Here is an 11,049-nt window from a genome sequence, read left to right on the forward strand (position 1 = left end):
AGCCAACAAAGCTGCCTTGATTATAGAAACTCCAGACTCGGTAGAGCCAGGAACCCTCGCTCGTTGGGCGGCGGCGTGGATCCTGGCTCAGTCTGACAGAAGCTTGGTCTGCAGGAACTAAAATTAGCCGATCAAGACCTGGAGAGAGATTTGCCATCTGTCAATTTGAACAACAAAGTTGGGGCTAAAGGAACAGGAGGAGGGGCTGATTAGCCGTTGGCAACCTCGTTAACCAGACCGTGCCCAAGTTTTACAAGCAAAGTCGCCTGCGTGAGGCGTAGTTAGCACAACATGAGACTTAGTACTTTTTTTTTTAAAAAAAGGTAGTGCTCACTTATTGGACAGGTTCAGATTGGCGAACTTGCGTTTGTGAAAGGGAGTGTTAAAATTGTCACCGGTGATTGTGCGCAAGTCACCACTGAATGATGGTTCCCCTGAGTTTCCTTCATGGGAGCTGAAGCGGTCTTGCCTTCTCTCCCAGCCAACCTCCTGGAGGGGGGGGGAGGGAGTTACCTCTATTCATAGCCACAGTCGGTGTGCCACCCCTCGTTTCATCACCTTCCTGTATGTGGAAGGCAACACGTCTGAGGAAGGTTTGTGAGGGTTCTCTGTGTGGGTCAGAAGCCTGATTTTCCAGGGGAATTTTCCAGGTTTTAAGCCATTCTCTTATCAACCCTAAATAGCAAGAGCAGCATCGTTTTATTTCATCTTTTTGTGCTTTCGTAAACACTGGCTAAAAAAGCTCAACAACATGGAGCACCTGGGGGCCAAAGCTCCCCACTGTGCCCTATAGGAGAAGAGCCAACCTTTGTAGCCATGGGCAAGCTGCACGGCCCCAGAGTGGTCTCAGAAGAAGGGAACGGTAAATCATTTCTGCGTACTTCATATGTAGGAAACTCTGGGAAGAGTCATGTTGGAATCAACCTCACAGGACATGATGATATTTCTGTAAAAAGTATTTTTCTAGGCACTATATCAAGAACGGCCACTAAAGAATATCCCTGTAATTTTCTGGTAACAATATACTGCACAACATGTTATTCCTTTTTGCAAAAGAAAAAAAGGATAAAATACCACCAGACCACATTGTGGTCTCCTCAAAGTAATGAGTTAATGTCTTTTCTTCTATTTTAAAAAAAGCAGTTGCATGTTGTCTTCTACCTTGTTCTAATGGGATCACACAAAGGCTCCAGTATTGCATAAAACATCTGTAAGGCTGACTGAGGCCATGTTTCCATTTAGTCAAATGACTGCTAATCTGACAGTGGGTTTTATGACATGTTAAAAGAACGTCAGCCAGCTAAGTGTACTTCTGCGCTAGGGCCTAAGCCCTAAATCAAGTTTTAGTTTAGACTACTATAAGAGTCCAAGACAGGAGGGCTTGGCGTGCTCTGGTCCATGGGGTCACGAAGAGTAGGACACAACGACTAAACAACAACAACTATAAGAGTCATATTCCATCAAGTCAATTCTGATTTATGGTAACCTTTTTTCAGGGTTTTCCAGGTAGAGAATACACATAAGTACTTTACCATTTCCTTTCTGGGGCACCCTGGGACTGTGCAGCTTGCCCAAGGCCACACAGGCTGGCTCTACAGTACTTGGAAGAGGCACAAAGAGGAATCAAACTCTCAGTCTCTGGTTCCACAGCCAGATACCTCAACCACTGAGCTATGCAGCCAGTTTAGACTATTATAGGCCCATTAAATAAATTAAACTCAGGCAAGCATTGACTTAATCATCTTCTTATTGATATAATACTATAAGACCACTGTAGTTTGATTCAGTCCTAAGTATTTAGCTGGGTATGCTTTCTAGTTCACTTACTTTTCATAGGACATCCTTACACTGTTACTCTATCATTGCCATCTTGCATTTTTGCAGTGGTGGTTCTGGTTTTATTTTAGTTTTTAGGAGATCTACCGTGTTTTCCCAAAAATAAGACAGAGTTTTATATTACCGTAATTTTTGCTCCAAAAAACACATTAGGGCTTATTTTCAGGGGATGTTTTATTTTTTTCACGTACAACAATCTACATTTATTCAAATACAGTCGTCATCTTCTTCTGGTTGCTGCACAATGGTGGAGGGCGGGGTTTTACTTAACTGGGGCTTATTTTGGGGGATAGGGCTTGTATTATGAACATCCTGAAAAATCATACTAGGGCTTATTTTCAGGTTAGGTCTTGTTTTTTCGGGGGGAAGGGTAGCTTTTTCAACAACAACAAAAGTTCAGAGTATGCATTCTGTACATAGACAAATACATTTCGAATTGACATACATACTTCTGAGAGAGTGGGATTTGACATTGTGTGGGTATTTACTATGGGGAATGTGAATCTGTCACAAGACAACACATAGCATTGTGATGGATGCCAAACTACAAATCCATTTTTTAATCTTTTTTTTAGATTGTGCAAAAAAAGAGATGTGGAGGGAGACCCTCCCATCTGTTGGAGTATGCGGCTCAATTGTGTCCCAGGATGCAGTGGATGATTCTGCCAAGCACTCAGTTCTACCCTGGTATTGCGGCGCTATTGTGCATTGGTCACTTCCTGCCCATCCTCTTGTGTGCCTTCTTCCTTGGAGAAGGGCCCTTTTCCAAGACGGAGATTGCCTGAGTGCATGCTATAATGGTTCACTCTCCAGCCACACTTACATCCATGCCATCCAGCTTTAGAGGGTTATTCTAATTTTCTAAAATTATTACAAGTTAACTCCATGTTTTTGACTCTGTACTTAATTTAGCTCATTGAGGATAATTGGTCACAACACATGATGATCTCTAACACCCTTGAAGTGCCATTTCCTCTCCCGGCCAAAATGAAGGGATTTATCACTTGCAGCTTTCCCATGAGAGAACAAAAGGTGGGAATGGACTCTCCTGAATGCCCCCATACACTAGAAACCCCAGGAAAAGAGCAAAGAGCAGAGGAGATGGAGCCAGAAGGGGAAGAAGGAATGAAAGGGCTGGAAGAGGGAAAGGAAGGAGTACAGGAGAGAGACGGAAAGGCGTTGTAGGACAACAAGAACAGTGAGAAAAATAACTGATGGTGGAGGAAGAAGTTATGAGGGAGAAGTGGGTGTCTGCAACAGAGTCCATGAGCTGTCCATGAGTTTGATGGGACTCAGAACCTCCTGTCCTGATCCAGAAGTTGACCACAAGTTCAGTGGGACTCAGTGCCAGGTGTGTATAGGAGTGCAGCTTTATAGTTCCAAGGTAGAGATCTCAAAAACACATGAATGGACCACCCCGTGTAAAATCCATGCTTCCTGTGAGGTTTGTTAGCGTTTTAAAATTTCCCTTATAATTCCTTTATAGCTGTAAATTAGGAGGCAGTCCCAGATTAAATGAATTCCAGTGCATAATAGTAGGTTGTTTACAGACATTCCTTTCTCTCCCACGTGTGTTGTGAAGAAATAAAGAATATCCCAACTCTGCATTCTAAAGAATGTCATACTCTAGTTTTTATCAGAGCTAGAAGAAAGGCTAAGTTTATTAAAATCAAAGCAACATGAATCAAACAGCTTAACAGGCTTGTGGGCAACATCATTTTCAGGCTGAACACGTCAGCTTTAACTGAGTACAACAAAACTAAAACAGCCGCATGCCATTAATAATAGGCTACACTATTATTTGTGTTATTTATTTTTTGTTTACACATTCACTTATCCAGAAGAATGTTCAAAACCATATGCAACAATAACAGAAATAAAATATAAACCATATGAAGCCATGAACCGGCTCAATTATGAAGTTGTTTGACATGTTGACTTCCCCCACCCCCAAATACTGGCAGTTTTCTGTGTAAGGAATTTCTCATAGCACCAACCTAATGAAGGGAGAGAAGGCAAAAAGGGTACTTACATTGAGATTTTAGAAGTGTCTACCTCAGAGATGGGAAATGTTACTTTTGTGGACTACAAGAATCTGAGAACAGCTCAGGCAGCATACCCTCCACTCTCCTACTAGGGGGCACATTTCTTGGTGGATTGGCAGGCAGCTAAATGTCCCCAGCAGACAGACCGTTGTTGCCATTTCCACCAGGGCTCACAACCTGTGTGGTCTTCCCTAGAGTGCACAGGACACATGGGGGGAGTCTTTCAGGTTGTACAGTACAGCTGCTGAAACTTATGGAAAGCTCACTCCTACCTACCTCATGGGACATTTCCCCCCCAAGCCTTGTAGTTGCAGATGGACATCATGCACCCTGCCTTGCTCTAGATGGCACAATGGCCCTAAGAATGCACATCCAGCAGCCTTCTCTTCGTTTTTTTCCTATATTGCTGGCATTATGCAAACATAACACATATACAAACATGTTCATGTTGAGCCAGTGAATACTGGTACCAGCTGAGAATGGGTGGAGATGGATGCCCAGCCATGTCACATTGTGACCTCTGCCCCCCTGCCCAGGATTGGTGTGCTATGTGGCTCTCCTCAAGCATAGGCTTATCAAAGGTAGATGTCCTAGTTTCTTCAGAATCTGTAGAAACGATGGCCTTGCTCTACAAAGAATTTCAGATATGCCTCATTTTAGCATCATAAGTTTCTTCATTAAAGCCTAGACCGTGGAGACAAACAGCTGGACATGAATATCAAGAAGAGTTCGTCCTTTGTTGTTTAGCCAGAAGAGCTGAGTCATAACTGTGCTAACAAATAAAGTATGTTCAGAAAATTATCACATCACATCTCACCTCCTTAATACAAGTTAGACATCTCTAGTATAAAAGCTCTCATTAAATTTTCCAACACTGGCATTCTGGAGTTGCAGGGAAAAATGTTTCTGTGCAATTCTCTGTTCCAGAGATTGTGCAATCATATAACTACCATGTCCCTTAACTCCTGCCCTCCTGCGCTTTCCAGCTGGCCATCTTGCAGTTAGTTATATCCTTACTATATCCATCAGCCTTAATTGATGGCAGGAAGTTAAATATAGAAGGCATATATAAATATATGAACCTTTACTAACTGAGTAGAAGAAAAATGTTTGTCAGCGGACAGCTTCTTCCTAAATCTGGGGTTTACAGTATTTCTACTCTGCAGGTTAAGATACAGGAGCTCTGCTCTCTTTTGTATACATCTCAATTAGTGGTAGTTTTAAATGACTGCAGAATTTAGGAAGTATTATCAATAATCTTGGTCTTATTGGCAGCATGCACAAGCTAAATGCTTAAGTAATTGGTTCAGTACATATAAGAACAATCATCATGTGCCATCAAGTCAATTCTGACTCATGGTGACCCTTTAGAGAAAGGGTCCCCAACCCCTGGTCCGTGGTTCGATGCCGGTCTGTGGGCTTCCTTGAACTGGGCCACAGACATGGATCTCTGCACACATACATGCATGCACATCGGGCGTGTCATAAGTGACACGCCCCTCTGTGAGCATGACATGCCCACCCGTGAGTGCAACACACCCACCAGCGAGTGTTACACACCCCTCTGCAAGCATGACACACCCCTTCGCGAGCACATGCCCACCTGTGAGTGCGACACGCCCACCCATGAGCATAACACACCCTCCGCAAGCGTGACACACCCTTCCATGAGTATGAAATGCCCACCTGCGAGTGTGACATACCCCTCTGTGAGTGCAACACGGCCACCCGCAAGCATGACACACCCACCCACAAGTGTGACACGGCCACCCGCGAGTGTGACATGTCCATCCGCAGGCACGGGGGTGCCCATGCCCCCATGCGCACGGAGCCCGCACCCCCCACGCTCGGCAGTCCCAAAAAGGTTGTGGACTGCTGCTTTAGAGGGTTTTCAAGGGAGAATATTCAGAAGGGGCTTACCATTTCCTTTTTCGTGGGGCATCTTGGAACTGTGCAGCTTGCCCAAGTCCACACAGGCTGGCCCTTTCTGTAATCACAGTGCGGGACTGAAATTCCAACCTCTGGCACCATAACCAGATACGTAAACTACTCAGTTACCGAAGTATAAACAAAACTATTGAAAATGTATCTAGTATGTATGTAAATCTCACCTTTCTCCTTAAAAGGACCCAAGGTGGGTTACATCATTAAAAGACAATATAAAAGTTAACACCAGTGAGCATACAAATATTAAGAAGGATAACAAAATACCATACAAAAAACACACCAAATTCCTGCTCAGCCAAGGTTAGAAACCAATGCACAAGGGCTGCACACCATGTGTGTTTAATTGAACTATTGCACCTGGGGGAAATGGCGCAGAAACATTTCTTGCCTTCCGGAACAAGTTCTATTTATTTGTTCTTGACCAAACTTATTGAAACAGGAAACAGAGAAAGAAAACCCTATGTGCTATGATGTTGAGCACTGCTGATAGCGGTTATACTGTAATCCTGACTGCTTCAGTCTCTGAGATCAGTAACATGTAACCACCATAACTGTAGGCAGCTATTGTGAACAGAGAATGGGTGTACCTGTCCCTTTGGTCTCAGAGCAAATTAATAGGTATGTAAATTTAACACAGTGACCAAACAGTGCTAGGGATGGAGCCATAGAATTATTGCCTCAAAATCACCCCTTAGAACTGTGGAGCCACAGAGCAGCAGATTATTATTAGCTGAATGCATATATTAAAAACAATGGTTTCCTTTCTTCTGAAAGTCCTCTTTAGTTCTTAGTTACGGAAACCGCATTGTGACATACATTTTAGAATCCCCAGAATCCTCAGAAAAGGGTGCTGTATGTAAATATATACAAAATAGAATGGTTTAGTTCACTGCTTATATGATTTATATCAGCTAATCAGCTACATATAGCATTACAACTTGCTTATATATATTGACTGCCCATGCCAGTTATTAAGGGCACTGGAATCTTTCTTTAAAATTTTTGGTTACTACCGTATATTTATAAGAAAGCTATCCAATTCCTTTATACAAATAAGAACTTAAAAATAAAAAAGTGCTTAATTTATAGGCAATGTCAGCATGCCCTCAGATACTACCATTAAATCAATCACTTTACTCTTTAAGAGACAGGGCCTTAGAGGTAGAAAGCCATGTGGGAATATTAGGAAGAAATGCTTTCATTTGGGGGCAGAAGTTACTAGGAGCAGTTAAGGGCTGACACACCTCGTCCAGCACGATTGTAGGCTTATCTCGGTTATGGTATGATGTTTCTTAGATCATGCCCTGTGTTCCAGGGGAGGCTTTTATAAATTTATGTCAGTTTTGTGTAGTGCTGTTTTCCATATTCAAAACCAGACAAAAATTGATTGCCACCAGTTTGTTAAAGACATCACTCTTCTGTGATTGTCCAATCCAGTGTTTCCCAATCTTTTTTTTTTGTTTCATGACCACCCTTTTGTAGTAGCTAAGTAACCTGCAACAAAAAGGCATTTTAGTGGGATAAAAAACACATTAAATTAATTTTTCAGAGTATAATTTTACACATATATTAATATTAATGTAATAATACATAATTGTGAGGGGTATAAATCTGCCTCTAGCAGACAGAAGATGAGAAGGGGAAAATGCTAATACACCTTGACTTTAATTTACTTTTTTGGGGTGTGGAAATGACAATTCCTTCATGTCTGTGCCCCCAGAAAACCTCTACCTTTCCCCTCAAGCCCAAATAAGCACCTCCCCCATGGAACCAGCCCTGTGCCTCACCCTCTCATCTTTTGGCCCCTCTTGCCTTCCTCCTCCATGGCTCAGATAGGGCCCAAAGGCATCTCCCTGTTCAGAATCCCTCTTCCTTCAGTGTGCCACCATCACTGCACCACCTGGAAGAATCGGAGACTCAGGTAGAGCAAAAGGCACCACTGGCACTTTGGCAACAACCTTTCAATCCTGCTGCCATCTTGGGTGTCAGCGTTCCCAGTGTGCACCATACGCTTGCCTCATTCAGGCCTCTTTGAGCTGGGCTATCACTCTGGTCCAGAGGGCTGATGTAAGTCCTACAAATTTGGATGCAGAGGAGCAGAGAGAATCGACCAAGAGTGGCTGTTTCAGAGGGGGTAGGAGTGATGCGCATTCATAAAAGGAAAGGGTGTCCAAAGAGGTACAGAAATAACTAAGAACTTGAGGTTGCCTACAATTCCAGTTCAGATTAAAATTATCTATCTGTGGGCCAAGAGGATTGAAATAAAACAGACCTGTGTATACCATATTTAATATACTGTAATTATTTTAAAAAATTGCAACTAAAAATAACTGTGGCAACCCTCCAGCAAACACCTCACAACCCACTTGGGGGGTCCCAACCTCTAGGCTGGGAACCCACGTTCTAGTCTAAGCAATGTCTAGAATGCCTGTGTTAGTGCCTGATGCCACACAGAGGAGCACTGGCTTGCATTTGGTCATTTCTTCAGTCTTATAGTAGGCTAAGCTGGGGTTGCAGCAAAGGGAGAGAAAGCAGTGCTCCGAGAGTAGGGTTGCCAGATACATGGGTATCAAAAGGAGGACATAGAAAGACAAAAAAGAGGACAGAGGAGGACGTATTGAATGTTTCGTTTGAATTGTTCCGGATTAAACCCGCAATCAATACAATTTTATTACAATAGCTGCCAGTAAATGAACTGACCAAGAAACAGTCATGTTGAAAAATAAAAATAAATTCAATGGAGGCTTTTTTTCAAAATATCAAAAAACATTATTTAAACAACCAATTGCACCTGAACCCACCCTGGCCCGTCCGTAGGATCCCCCGGCTGCTCGCACTCTGCACAGGCTCAGAGGCAACCTTGCTAATTTGGATGCCCAAACAAGGCTCCAGCGCAGGCAGGGGGAAAGTAGCGCCGGGCAAAGCCAAACGAGGCATCCTCCCCTCCCCCAAGGGTCATAAGTTGAAGGCTGGGGAGTGTGGGAGCTGGAGTCCCTGAAAGGGACTTTGAACACACACAGTCTGGGTGCTCGCCTTCCCATCGATGCGCTGGGGCGCTGCTTGCTCCTGCCTGGCTTGGTGGGTGATGCTCCGCTTGCGCTGACTTTCTGGGCTCCAGGTGGGCTGGGCGGGCATGGCAGATCACCAAGCAGCTGCAGCTGCGGTAGGAGGGGGGCAAGGGCTGCGCTACAGCGCCAGTGGCAGGCAACGGGGCAGGCAGGTACAGTAGGTGGGGGTGGGGAAAGACAGGGAAAGGGCGGTCTTTCCACCTCTCCCCCTCCCATCCAAAATTATAACATAAAATATACAAAACCCTGACATTTTAAAGGTTTTTATCTTTGCCTGACGGATGGAGAGACTACCTGAGAGACTACTTGTAGTGGCTGCTGGGCTTCTCCCCTTTGCGGTCTTTTTTTAAAAAACCCTAATTGCTTCTTCTGTTCCTTTTGGGTTATATCTTTTAGCTTGTGAGCATGTGCTTAGAGATTGTCTTATTTCTGAATCTGTGTATAGCATTTAGTAATGTCAAGTGCATGACTGTGCTAACTTATTCAGTACACATTTATGAAGTTAATCCGTCCATTATCTTCTCATTTTATTCCACAATCTTATGGGAACAATATGACTGCATTCCACTTGTACACAGGAACAATAATGCAAGGGAACACGTGCAGTGTTGAAACTGTATTCACCTCATCGTCCGAAGGAGGCAGATTCCACACAGCATTGAAAGCTGGTAGGAGAGCTCTCAAGACAATCGGTGGCTTGGCCTTCATCAACAGAGACTGTCCCTAATTTGTATTTAGACTTGGGGATAAGAGGAATATCTTATTGCAATCCTCTTCTCAAAGGAAGATTCTAGGTAGGATGTCCCTGTTACGACCACTTATATGTACTGTTATACAAGAAATGGAAAATAAGTAATGGTCTTAAGGCCTACATGTAACTTTTACTTCAAGTATCTTTGAAGCATGTATGATGAATGTTTGCTGACAGTGTGATTTTGTTCTGTTGTGTAAAATTAGAGGCCTAATTCTTTAGCCAGCAGCCAAGAAACCAGCAAAGGCTTGTGGCCTAGAGGTTTGGGGATTGGTCCCTGACTGGACTCCAGCAGCTCCAAGGAAATGCACTGAGAGAATTCTTTCCCATGGGCAGGTGGAGCCACATAGTGGCTAGAGGGGGAAGAACACCTATCTAGTGGTTGAAGCTCTGGGCTTCCGATGTATATTGGGTGTTCCTCTTTTTGGGATTTTGTATATGCAGTTTCTTTTCTGAAGAAAAGAAGAAGAAAAGAAACTCTCAAATTTACAGGTTTGAAGTTTCAAACTGCTCCAACTGTGTGAAACAGCTCACAGTTTTTCTCACCTCTGTTCTAAAAAAACCAAAATGTATTTAATAATAAACCTCAAATAGTACTTGCTGTGTATGAAAAATGTAGGCACTGGAGCATGCAGAATGCCAAATCCCACCCCTCTCCAATAGAAGTAGCATCTTTAAACCAATTGTTTGTCTCGGGACTATAGCAGAGAAGGAAGTTATTAAACATCTCCTATCAGTCTGGTCCAGTCTTGATATTATTGCCCACCCCACAAAAGGATTCAATTTTTAATTTTTTTAAAATTGTATTTATCTCCCACAGCTCCGCTAATAATAGTGCTCAAGCTGGCTAACAATAAAATTAAAATAGCAAAGCTGCAATTTAGGGAATTAAAAACTCTCCCATAAAATAAATCAAATATATAGAGTACATTAATCCAGGGGTTCCCAACCCCCGGTCCGCGACCCGGCACCAGTCCATGGCCTAGGCAGGAGTGGGCATGGACACATTTCCTGCTTCCCTATGCACCACGCCCCTGTGCGAGCATGCCACGCCCCCACATGCATGCGTGTGAGTGCACCATGCCCATCTGTGAGTGCACCAACCCCCATGCAAGCATGCCAAACTCCCATGTTAGCATGCCACGCTCCTGCACTCATGGACCACGCCCCCATGCACATGGACCACAGCACCCCAACCGGTCTGCAGTTGGGAAGAGGTTGGGGACCACTGCATTAATCAATTCATCAATAAGAAAGAAGAGAGAAACCCCTCACCAGATTGAAATCTGCATCAGTAGGTAAGTAATCCAGAAAAACCAGAGGTTAGAAAGTTACTGTTTAGAAGCAGTAATAGAATGATATAGTGAAGACGTATTGCTATGTAGTGGGAGGAGGATATTCT

This window comes from Pogona vitticeps, chromosome 1, assembly GCF_051106095.1.
Source record: "Pogona vitticeps strain Pit_001003342236 chromosome 1, PviZW2.1, whole genome shotgun sequence".
Taxonomy (NCBI): Eukaryota; Metazoa; Chordata; class Lepidosauria; order Squamata; family Agamidae; genus Pogona; species Pogona vitticeps.